This window comes from Micropterus salmoides, unplaced genomic scaffold (genome assembly GCF_014851395.1).
Source record: "Micropterus salmoides isolate LMB-PRFRI ecotype aquatic unplaced genomic scaffold, ASM1485139v1 Ms_hic_scaffold_2, whole genome shotgun sequence".
NCBI lineage: Eukaryota > Metazoa > Chordata > Actinopteri > Centrarchiformes > Centrarchidae > Micropterus > Micropterus salmoides.
Window position 1 is genome coordinate 23,313,099 of NW_024041150.1, and position 13,243 is coordinate 23,326,341.

The 13,243-nt window shown below is 41.4% G+C and overlaps 1 protein-coding gene across 7 annotated transcripts in view; it reads left to right on the plus strand.

The window, feature by feature from the left end:
- The window catches only part of LOC119912376 (adhesion G protein-coupled receptor L3-like), a 224,473-nt gene that overhangs the window by 17,817 nt on the left and 193,413 nt on the right, over window positions 1–13,243 (plus strand). For all 7 annotated transcript variants that reach the window (XM_038731552.1, XM_038731549.1, XM_038731551.1 and 4 more), the window contains exon 2: window positions 4,975–5,063. The gene's annotated coding sequence lies outside the window, so the exon portion shown is untranslated. The remainder of the gene's footprint in view (window positions 1–4,974; window positions 5,064–13,243) is intronic.

Consider the following 13,243-nt stretch of genomic DNA (forward strand, 5'->3'; position numbering starts at 1 on the left):
TCATTTGAAAGTCTGTATAATCTATGAAATAGCTGCAAGTAGTATTCGAACAGTGCACATTGCATACTTCACAGAGGAGTATGTGGGTTACTCTAGACCGACTGTACTTGTAAAAGATGCCACCATTTCAATGCATTTTCAGTTCATTAGCCATATCTCCTTTGCCTTTGGCCTCAGCATGCACAGGCCGGCTTGTCAGTTACAGTGTCACAACCACAGGGTCATTTAATTTCGAGCCCTGCTCCGCCGATTAGGGCTTTTGTTGTGAGCAGGCGTGACTACTGTAACGCGGGTGTTTGGGTCAGCGATGGGCACAATAGCTTAGTTACTCTCGCTGACTTCCCACTATTGCCTCTCCCTCTCTTTCTCAGCACATTTTCCACTTGGCTGATAAAATAAGCCACTCTTTGATGAGCTTTCAGCAGGCCACGGTGCTGTGCCTCAGTAAATGCTTTTATAGAGACACACCACAGGCTGTCGACTTGGATCAGTCATACAGTGGCTGTGTGCTTTCTCATATGTTCTTTTGTCTCTTGATAGCAGTTTTTTTGACACACAATGATAAGCCTGTGCTAGAGGCGTTAATATATTTCAAGAATGCCCTAGAACTGCAATATACAACTTTTCACCTTGAGGCAGGAACGGTATTGAGGCAGGAACAGTGTTAGTCCTGCCCTGTTTCTCTTCAGCTGGTCAAATCCATGCCCCTGTACTATTCATCACGATGAGCTGTCTACCTTGAAACAGCATGAAGCCAAGGGTGAGGTAACCAACAGCTGCAAAGCCAACACACGCTGTGGAGTAGCAGACGAAGTGTGCAACCAATCCAAAAACCCTATAACAATTCTTGATCATCATTTTGGTTTTGTATGCATCATATTTAACTTTACAGCTCTGTTTGATACTATTTTCATCTGCTGTTGTTAGCATTTACCTTGCTGCTATGTGAAAAGCAGCTATATAACTGTTTAATTTGAAAAGAAAAGGTCTACTTTCTCATTATCACTCTTGTTCTTCAGTAGTGCTCCTTTTTATTTATTTTCTTTTTGCCTCTCCTTTTTACCCCTTAAGTCCTCTGAAAAAAACACTTAGGAAAAACCCTGATTATTATGCATACTTTTATTCAGGTGTGTAATTGCTTGTTCAGATTAAACACACTGTAGCTTGAATTCAAGTGTTTTATATATTTATTTATTTATTTATATATATATATATAAAACACATCATTCTGATGAATTCAAGCTACAGTGTGTCATCGTCAACAGGGAAAAATAATTGAGACAGGGAGGTCAACTAATTTATTTGTGTGGTTTTAGATTGTTACTACACAGCAGGCTGTTGTAGACCACCCCATGATAGCTTTCCCTTTTCACTGCTTTCCTTAGTTTTGTTGAAATTTGAAACATAACAAAGGATGATGAAACACTGAAAAGCTTCGTCACACCCTGCATTACTGTCTGCCGCGGTCCGCTGCACTTGTGACCACGCTCAAAAGTGAAACCCACCACAATGAATCACTTTTGGGGTGTGAAATCAAATTTGGGTACAAGTTCATGGCATTGAAAGCAGGATAGCTGGCCTGTGTTTCATCACTTTGTAATTTAGAAAACATTCCTTTCACCATGGGAACTGAAAAATGGAGTACAGTAGATAATGTGACGAAGAAAAGGGCCTTACACTCCCTTCCTAGGAAACTTTTTTTTGTGTGCGTGTTAATGCCATAAAGTTGCTATATATACACAGTACCTCCTCTAGGCTTTGTGTATTTCCGCAGTGTAGAATCATTCACTCACACATATCGAGTCAACCTGGCTGGCTTACTTGGCAGTCCAACAAAACTCTTTCACATCACGTTCTGCTCTCAGTAACACTGCCTGGTGCGTATCCTTAGCAGGCAGTGAAGTTAATAACATAATGAAAAACCCAAATCCCACTGTCAGTTTTAAAATGGCCTTTACAGGGATTATTTAATACAAAACTTTAAAATGTTACTGCAGAGATAACCAAACTATGCATGCACACTTAATTTGTTGTTGTTTATTTTTTTCTGTTCATAAAAGACCAACAGAGAAAGAGCTTGTACCCTCATGTCAAATTCAGTAAGGTAGCTGCTGGCGGGTAACTCGGCAGTTCTCAAGTGTAACAGTAAAAAACAGATGCTGAATATTTTACTTAACCTTTAAAGCGTCATTGTTTTAAGCTTTCACTCTCAATGTGCTAAATTGAAACAGGGTTCAAAGCTTTGAAGTAGTTCCTCCTGTCACTCTGCGACGCTAATGTTAGCTTACATTAACATTAGCTTAAGCAGCTAGAGTACAGAGCTGTCAACTGTAGCATTAGGCGCTGTTTGTCCAATATAAATAAAATTGTCAGACGTGACTAGCTGGCTATCTATAAAGCTGCAACTGTAAATATGACACCACTTTTGAGAGTTATTATATTTGATTATTTTTGAGTGATGCCAAGTACTCCACTGGTCTAATAATATTAAATGTAAGGGCATTGGGGGGTTTTTTTCTGTAGAAAACTAGGCAAGTTTACTTCTAATTTGACTTTTCTCTAAGTGGCTGGATAAAATAAATTACAAAAAAAACAGACTTCTAGTTACATTTAAAGAAAGAAATTTATATTGCAACTTAAATATTGCTCAAAAGAGTTGCAATTAGACATTTTCTCAAATCGTACAGCCCTAATGCCAGCAATGTGGTGTTGCAGTGTGTGACGGACCACCATCACTACGGTTGAGTATGCGCTGTGACTGCCATACCAACGAGCCTGGCTCTTTGGCGTTGCGTTGCATGTTTGGTACCCTGTAAACCCGGGTTCGAATCCGGGTGGGGTGACTGCTCTTGCCTTTCCGTCACACAGTGTATACTCAACACACTCCTGAGTAACTCTGCAGTCACTCTATTTATGAGCCACCTGGCATTAATAAACAGCTATCTCGCATGGTGTCACATACGGTCATTCGAGCCTAGTACTTCAATAGAAATGCATATCTTTGGAATGAACATCCTAGTAGTAATGGTACAGGATTGCCTTGAGTGCCTGGAACTGCCTGGTGTACATTTCTCTGGTCCAAAACTCTTTGAAGATGTTTTGGAAGCTTCAGTTCCCTACCACTGCCAGTAATTTAACACAGATGATTATAAGAGAGCAGGTCTGAATCAGGCTCCCACACCGTCTCTGCTCACTGAGGAAGATCAGGGAGAGGAGCAGTGAATAAGAAGTAAAATGTAAATTAAAGAAAATTAAATTGCTGTAATTACTGTAAATTAGGTCTGGATAAAAAAAAAAAAGAGCCAGGATAAGCTGCTGATGAAAGCCAAATATGGACCATTAAACTGCCCGGAATATAATTTTTACTTTCGTTTGTCTGTGAACTCTGTCTCTCCCTTTGTGCAACAGTTTGTGGTTAAGATTGTTGCGATAGGGTGTGATTGTGTTCCTTTCCAAACACTTCCAGGCCTGCTAAATGACTGGCAGATGCTCCGTTGACCAGACTAGTTTTAGAGCTTCAGCTGAATTGACCTATGGCATCTGCTTTCTCCGCCAAAGTCTCAAATTTGATCAAACATAATGAACAGCAGATTTGATGCAGCACGTCCCCAGCACTTGTTCGCAAGCCAAGATCGGTCGGCCATTGTGCCCAGATGATATTTGGAAGTTTGGCAGCATAATTGAGATTTCATTTGTTTTTGTTTTTTTAGCATCTTTGCACAGTTTGGAAAAAAGAAATGGAACTCGGCGTGTTTTTGATCAGTTACATATATTTACAGTATGAAACCCGATGATGACGTGATGATTGTTTATGATTTATTATGGTATTTTTAAAGCATGTGCCAGTGCTATTAATATATATGACATGGGAGAGACAACCCAAATGTTTTTTTTTTCTTGTCTAGTCCAGTATCTATCTAATTTGCATAGTAAACACAGCACTACTAATTAATCCTTTTTTATTTTTGGATTAGTATTCAAGACATCAACCTGCTATAGACAACTCAATCACAAAAGCTTTGGTGCTCATCACTTTTATGATTGAAGGTGAGATTTAATAACAAATCATGTAAATATAGTTTGCATCACAATATCTAAAGGGAGTGAGGTGACATGTTTTTCAGCAGTGAGGTTGAAGAAGAAACACGCTTTTCTATTTCACCGAATACAATTCGATTTTACCCCTGTGAAGCGGTTCGTGCCGCTCATTACTTCAGCCGTAATTAAACTTAACCATTCCACCTGTGCACAGTGGTGTCAGCCCAGCAAAGGTTTATATTGAATATGATGAGGGAGAAATGTAATGAGTAGAGTGACGCAAAGGCTGAAAGAGAGGAAGTGCCACATGCAGAAGATGAATTGATACAAAGGCTAAGAGGCGGCGCAGGAGAGCACAATGTGTGCGAGGGGGGGAACGAGACGGCGCAAAAGGTGACTGGTGGAGGCAGTCATCAAAATGCTAATGTTGCATGGGATATTTACTGCAGAGTGTTAATGCACTTTAAAACAGGCTCTTTGTCCTGCAGCCCATCACCAAGCCCCAGTTGGGCCCTAATAAATCAGCCATTAAAAGCTGATGTGACCTGAATAGCACTTCATACAGCAGCAATCGGGCTGTATCACCACTGTGGGAACCAGAGAACAGCTTAAAAATGTATGAAGATGCCACTTAATAATGCTCGGGCCAGAAGAGACGGAAATATATTATATCATTTTTTGTGACAAACTAACACTTCTGGCATTGAAAAGTAATTATTTTCTGTAGTTTTCTATGTCCTGAATGTGCACAGGCCTGCAAACGGTGACTTCAAGCCATGTTGGCAGACGTTAAAAGTTCCTCCTGCTGGACTTTTTAATTATGTCCCCTGTCAACTATTTTTTAAAGAATAAGACTTGCCGTGTTTTACTGACGCAAGACCATCCTGTTCTATCTCCTGACCTGCTTCCTTCCCTTCTCTCTCTGTTTCCTCACAGGACGGAACATGGTTTTATTATCTGGAATGTGATATAAAGGATTTGTGAGGAGCACGCTCAGCCAGAACCACATTCCTTCTCACTCCAAGGTAATGTACAATTTTGTCACCATTTCTGACAGTATCAGACCTGACAGAATATCTCATTACACATCCTGAATATGGCAACAGATCCCAGATTAATTATTAAGTTTAATAATGAAGAGCCTTCATGTGGGCCAATAGGGCTTGTTCTTTGTGTGCAATAGGATGTTTATGAAAATGATTCATGATAGGTACTCATCTTCATATGCAAATCTGTCTGTCACTGGTAAGCCTTTAATGTCTGCCGCCAGCGTCAGGGAGGGCTTTTTTGGTCGGTAACCATACGTATCTACGGAGCGTGTTTGGATTTCATTCCCTGATGCAAATGATGTTTTCGGTGTAATCATGCAAAAGCGCAGCTGGCCTCCATTTCTCTATGCCTCTAGTCTCTTGCTCCTTGCATGCCCCCCCCCCACACACACACAAATACCTCTTAACCACCAAAACCTTCACACACCGAGCTCTTTTTCCTCTCCATCTCTGTTTGTCATTGTTGTCTTCTACAATCCTGTGTTTGCTCTCTGCTTCTTGTACTTATCATCTTTCCCCTTTTCTCGTTCACTTTTCATGCCAGCTAAAGCCCTCCCCACCTCAGCCTATCCATACACGCATATACCCCCCTTCCCCCACCTCCTCGTCCTGGCACTGACTCCCACCTCCACCAAACCTCTCCATACTTAATGGAGCCACTAGCCTAGATGCCTCCTGTGGTGAGCCTGGATTGAATTCAATTAGGGAGATTGTTTGCCCTCCAGAGTTTACTCGTGGGCTCCGTGGATGATCACTCACACACACACCTGAGCACACAAACATACCCTGCTACAACCATCTACACCCGTTTCCCCTTCATCCAAGTCAATGCAACCACCCCTCCTTTCCTGTTTTCTTGTGGCAACGCATTTTTTTTTTTTCTGAAGACATTGTTTACGTTGCTTTTCGTGCCCCTGTTGATGTTTTGATGTTATTTTACCACCGTATTCAGCAAGATCAAGGTAAGGTAGCTAGTCATGGCGATAGAAGCTTCATGTGTCACCTTTTTGATAAGGCCTCAGGGGCTTATATTCTCCGCATGACCGTTTCATGAGAGTTGATGGGACGGGAGATTTCAGAGGAGAATAATTTGGAACTGAATCCTAGCAAGTACGCACACCTTCCAGGATAATCCCATTTAAAGAATGAATTTGCCAGTTTGCTAGCATATCCAACACAAAGGAAGGACAGTAAATGTTGCTGACATAAGAGGAATGGTCACATTAGTTGGAAGGTGAAAATAGAATTGTGCTGTCATTTGAATAACATTGAGAGCAGCGGGCGGTAGTTATGCCCGGGCCCAGCTTGTGCTTTTTAGATGTAAAGCGTAAATCTGGCACAGACATAATGGCCGTGTTCTCTATTCTGTGTAGAAACACATTTCTTGTCCTGCAACCTGCTGCTTTCCTCCAGATGTCACGCTGTGTGACCGTGTACTGGTGCTTCTCAGAAATCAGATACTGTATTAGTGCTGAAAGATGTCAAATGAATTAAAAGCCAGGGATTGCTGTGATGATAAATATCCTAATGCACCCCGGCGTGGAATTACAACCTTCATTTGATGCACCTTCTTTGGCCTAATTTGTGGTCACTTTGGATTACGTCTAATCTACTTCAGCAAGATCTTTTTTTGGGGGGGGGGTTTAGGAAGGCAAAACTCCTGCTGGATTTACAGGCAAAATATTAGTGTTAGTGCAGTAAGAGATTTCGGGAATTAAGACATGAAGTACATTGTTTAGGCACAAGCTTTTGAAAATCTGGAAACCTGTTCAACCACAAAACTTCTTCTTCAGCTTTGTTGGAGAGTATAAACCTCAGCGCCCTCCTACAATGCTTTGCATACACATCAAGGTTGCCCATAGCATCAGCCATTCAAGTTAGCTTGACCATAATGGCCTGTGATGACATAAGCCCTGCCAAATTTGGTCCTGTTATCTTAAAGCACTGCAATTTGTTTTCATAGTGTGATCCTGCCCGGATTTCTCCAAATGATGCAAAACAGGTCATTTGAATGGAAAGGGAGTGAAATCCTTTTGGCCAATGTCAGCAGTGTTCTTGAATTTGAATCCCGTCCAGAGGTAGTTGACTTTGCACGTCTTTGTTGTTCTGTCCTGTTACTTGGGCGACTACGATCAGCACCAAAGCAGCCTGGCTCGAGGAGACCAAGCAGAAGCATCAAAACGTTCTAAATGACCGCATTATTTAAAAGGCCTACATTACTTGATGTAGTGCGCGGCTGATGAGGGAAAATTAGTTGACCCTCCGTGCAAATTGCTGTTGTCTTGACAACAGCAACCTGCTGGAAATATATTTGCTCAGACATGTTTGTGGTCATTTTGTAGCAACAGGCGGGAGATTTCAACGGAGAACACTCCTGCAGCTGAATGAAAATGTCACTTAGTCATCTCATCTTCACTCATGTACTTATCCTGCAAAAATATTGCGTGTTTATGTGCCAAATGTGCTACATTATCTGATTAATGTTCATTTTAACCCCAAACAAATGTACCTACATTAACCTATGTGTGCATGGCTACCTATTTTTGAATAAAATAACGGTAGGTTCACACAACCGAACCCCACACTAGGACATTTATTTTGTTTTGTTTTAAGCTACTGCTTTGTTCTGAACTTAAGGCAGCTGTAACCTTAATTACTCACAGCGTTCTTGTGTTCTTTAGGAAATATATTTATCTCTGTGTGTGTGTGTGTGTGTGTGTGTGTGTGTGTGTGTGTGTGTGTGGTGGTCACGCTTAAAAAGAAAATGTGTGTATGTCAGCTGGTGTGTATAAACATACAGTAAATGTGCATGTATTTCTGCTTAATCGCTGTCTGCTGAGACATTGTGCATGTCCACCTCTTCCAATTCAATATTTATGTCTCCAGCAGCCCTTTGCCTCTCTCTTAATCTTCATTATCATGATAAAAGCATGATGTTTCGTGATTTCTGCGTGCAGCCATGCATTTTTAAATCCTGCAAATTGTATATCTCACAAAGACCTATGCAACAGTGCTAAGAGGGTTTTTAAACATTCACACTCTGACTGTAAAAATCACTAGTTAATACAGTTAATTTAAGAGATTAAGAGGTTAAAGGAATAGGTCGACATATTTAGTTTTCTTTGCCAATAGTTAGAAGAGAACAATTATCATACCTGTCCATAAAGCATGAATCTACAGCCAGCAGCCCTTTATCTTACTTTAGCATAGTGACTGGAAACGCTGGGAAACAGCTATATTGACTCTCTGCCTACCTGCACCTCTAGTTCAATAATTATATAGACCTTATATATTGTTTGGTTAATGCACACAAAAGATAAATCGTGAAAACCACAATTTGTTGTTTTTAGTACTTGTCACTTGTGATTGGATGGCAGGGATACAAGCAAGCCCAAATGCAAGCGATAGTGCATAGCACTGCTAACCAAAGGTGCCAACAAAACCAATTTAGCAAAGCACTGAAGTACTAAACAAGATGGCCCAGTAAACTGTTGCGGATAAGCTAGTTGTCCTGTTGGCCCAACAGATATTTGTTATTCTCAAAACTAAGCTAATCCCCCTCAGGTTGTCAGACCTGAGAAGTTTCAGACAGCAGAGTTTCAGCGGATAGGACAGTACTTTGACTAAGCTCAGATGTAAATTAACTGATGGTGTTCTGCTTAACACACAGTTCTGTTAACTTTACTTCATTTCTAAGATAAGTTGATTAGATAAATTAGTAATGAAATTCGGTAATGTATCAATTTTTCCCCGTGGTATCAAAAATGTTAACGAATATCAATATTTTTCAAGGTATCGCATCGAAGTTAGAAATTCCAGTATCGTGACAATAGTAACATGGCTGTAGCTTCATATTCAACGGATGGGTATGAGAGTGCTAGAATTTCTCATCTATAATGTTGACCTGTTCCTTTTATATGGCTCTTGTTGAGTGATTTCTGGAAAAATACACTTTTGTAACAACTTGTAGTTTTTCTCTCCTCCAGTCCATCTCTCTCTCAAACACACACACACACACACACACACACACACACACACACACACACACACACACACAAACCCACATTGTTATTGCCTGTCACAACCCACCTCCTCAGTCCCAGAGGGCTATGCAGGTGAACGTTTCACTTTTCTTGATTGCTAGAGGTAAAAGAAAAAGTCTGTCAGAGAGAATGGTAAATTTGGATCGAGCTATTTCTGTATGAGAAGGGGTTACTGGGATGTTAGCCCAAGTGTCCTGTCATGTGCCCAGCTGCTCTCTTGATACCTGCCCTGACAGTTTGGGTCTTAATAAAACAACACCCTTGACAGTGAACTCACACAGCAACCCAGTGGTGTCCCTCCATTGTCTTCTGCCAACTCTTCCTCTCCTTCTCTTCCCACTGTGTCTTCCCATTGCATCCTCATCCGCACTGTGACCATTTATGCTAATGTGAACGAACAGGATGATCTGTTGATGACGATTAGATTCAAGCACCGCTTGCACCTCTGGGGCTGCGCTGATATCATCTGACATGACAGAAGAATCCAAAGCAGCAGCGGCCCGAATTTGAAAGACACCAATGTTACTTGAGCTCCAAGGCACTGGGTTAGAGATATGCTAAGTGGATACTGAAGTCAGTATTTGTCGCATGCTGATTCAGTGGAAGATGTTCAAATGTATCTGTTCCAGAGAGATGTCCACTAACTTGAAGAGTTTTTCCTCTTTGCTTTTTGTGACATTGAGTCTCCCTTGAACTTCGGCTGCACCCTGTCGAAAGCATCAGCTCCAGCAAGGTGTGTGGCTCTAATCAGCTCTGTTTGATGTGTGGAGGCAGCAGGCTTTACAGAGGAGCCAAGATCTCTTAGGACATTAAGGGGAGAGGAGAGGGAGGAGAGGAAGAGATTACTGCTGGTCTTTTTATAGAGGATCACTCCATCTTGTCCTTTTTAGCTCACTCATTAGTTCTTGCTCCTCCCCCCGGAGGGTGATTCTCTCTTTCCTTCTCTCACCAAGACCAACGCCACTTCCCTCACTTTGGCGGTGCAACCTGTCTGGCTATCAGTTAACCAAATATGATTCCCCAGGCTTTCTGTCATTATCAAGTCACAGTCAGAAGGCACTTGTGTGGTCAGAGCTACTCCCGTTCTGGTAGGTATGAAAAAAAAAATCAGCCCAGGAGAGGAGAAGGGAGACAGATGAATAATGATTACACACGTTTTCTTTTGTTGGCACTGGAGGCTGCGGAGCCCATGCCATGCCTTTTCTTCATTTTCTCCCCCGAATTCCCTTCATTTCCTCCCTGCCTTTGGCTAGTACCTGTGAAATCAGACATCCCTCTGTGCCCGTCAAAAAATAACCAACACTCTGCAACTGGCTGTCAGGGGTTTCACCGCCTTACAACTGGCGTCCACGCTGAGGTAATCAGAAGTTGTCAAATGTGAAGAGTCCTCTGCAATGACTGAGAGTGTGCTCTGTGTTTGCCTGCCCTACGTCACAGCCTTGGCTACAGTGTAGGTGTACTAATGGCCTCTTTATCAACAGGGATCATTAAATAATGTCCTGCGACGGCATATTTGGCAGCAAAAGTGTTGTTTAGCAGAGGAAAATGGAGACACAGATGGATAATAGGAGCTTGTTGTCACTGCCATGCCTACTAGCCAACCCAGTTGTGTGATGGAGTGCTTTCATATGCTGTCACAACCTCTTATGATTATACATCATTTTCAAGTACACTGACTGCTGTTTCTGTGCGCATATTCCCAAGCGGTTTATGAAATTTTAATTTACATATTTGTTCTCCATATGCATGGCCGGCTCCTTAGCCCCTCTGAGGGGAAGCGCCTGTCTTATAAAAACAGAACCAGAGAAATTATTGATTTGCATCTGTTTATCTGGGATGAAGCAGAGCACCTACCTGCTGTCAGCCCCGCGAGCTGCGTGTGAGCATCCCAAAGGTGCCATCACACCCGTCTGTCCTTTTTACTGTGGCTCTAAACCGTCGGACAGAGGCTGCAATCTGTTTCCGCCCTCCCTTGAATTTTATTTACAGCCCCAGCCTGGCAATAAAGCCAAAAATTTATGACTTACTTTTTAATTAGAAATAATGTCTTGTAGAGTTTAAGTGATGGATGGTTTAATCAATATATAGACTGCGGGTGGCCCTATGATGAACGTCACTATTGACAGCGTGCAGAGTAGCCTAACTTAACACTGCCTTTCAAAGAAATATGTAGTGTTTTGTTTGCTGATGGAAACTCTACACTGCCCCCTTTCTATGCCTCTCCTCATTCTTTCTCCTTCCAGTTTACTGTATAGTGCTACTTTGTCAACACTTTTTCTCAACAGGCAGTGTTTTCTCCAGAATGAATCAACCTCCCCTGTCACAGTGCATTTATGCAATTATTTACCTGTGAAACCCCTATTGTGTTGTGTGCCACATTTGCTCAGGTTTAAATAAAATAAGTGTTGAAGGTGGGTTTTCGTGAATGGAATCTGACAGGCTGTGAGGAATGCAACTCTCGAAAAGGTAGAGATTTTCTTTAATGGGTAAAGTAATTTTTTTTGTCTTTTGTGTTTTTTTTTCACACAAGTTCAGAGAAAAGAGAGCGCAGAAAGGATTTTCAAGTAGAATAATTAAATAGGAATCAAGTCAATGGGATTTGTTTCCTGGTGCTGTGGATGATTGCGTAATATACACCGGGGATGGAATTATGGTACTTGACAACTGAAGTTCAATTTTGTCACTTGTGGCTTATTGTGAAGTACTCGAATGGGGCTGTGCTGAACTCAGTGTGGTTTTTCATTTACCAGACAATTCCCTACTCTGATCAGACATGGGAAAAGTTTTACAGTTCACTACATGGAAATGCATTTTGACTCATTTCATCCCAGATGTCAAGGTTTTGAAGGTCTTAGACAGTCCAAATGAGAGCCCTCCCCCAGAATAAAAAAATGCATTTCCCCAAATTCTCAATTTTCAAATTATTTGATACATTGAATATTCTGCTTGTATTATGAGTTGTATTTGCTTCAGTGTGATCATGTTGTTTAGCTAGCTATATGGGGTGACTGTGGCTCAGGAGATGGGGTCGTCCACTAAACAGAAGGTCTGATTCCCGGCTCCTCCAGTCTACATGTCCCAAGTGTCCTTGAGCAAGACACTGAGCCCCAAATTGCGTGTGTGTTAGTTCCATTCTGATGTGCAGTTAGCACCTTGCATGGCAGCCACTGCCATCAGTGTTTTAATGTGTGTGAATGGTTGACATTTTTTATATTGTAAAGCCCTTTGAGTGGTTGGAAGACTAGAATGGCGCTGTGTAAGTACAGTCCATTATATAGTAAGTGTATAAAGAACAATGCACATGCACCTCAGTCTGACAGGGAACTGAGGCTGTTATATCCATCTAAGCTCTCTTCAGAGCCACCAGAATCCTTTTGACAAAAACAGTAATTTTACCTTGTAGAACACGGGAGTTGCTGGTCTACAGCTGCCTCAGACGTTTAGTTTGTTTGTTTGTTTTACTGTGTGACTTTGGTGTTTTAAAGGGATAGTTTGGATTCTCACTAACATGTTAACGAATCAATGGAGGCAGCGGTTGACCAGCAGGTCCCGTGTTCTGCAAGGTAAAATTACTTTTTTTGTCGGAGAAGTCTGGTGGTATTGATGAGAACAGGGATTCAGTTCCCCTGTCCAAAAAGGCGGTCAAGGTAAAGCTGTGAAAATATTCTAAATATAGCATACACTTCATTGATATTGATTTATTTTATTTTATTTTATTTTTTGCGTCCGTTGATCCACAGCAGTACATCACTTACCTTCCATGCTGGAGTCCTTTCTGCTTCTCCAAACTGGGGGTGAGCTGATCACTACAGGCAAACCAAGTGTAAATTGGGATTGGGGTGGTTAGACACTTATGTTTTCCTTAACAAAATGAAAAATATTGAAAATAAATTGGTATTAACAAGAGAAATATCAATAGACAGGGTTCATAAAAGGATGACAATTTAACATATTACTAATATAATATACACATTGGTATTTTCTCAGTATTGGGGAGGACATGCCCCCCCCAAAGAATGTGTGGTTGCGCCCATGGAAAAACTGTCGAAATATAGTGAAAATGACCCACAAATATCCGAGAACCGAAGTGATGTCTGCAAATAGCATTTTTTT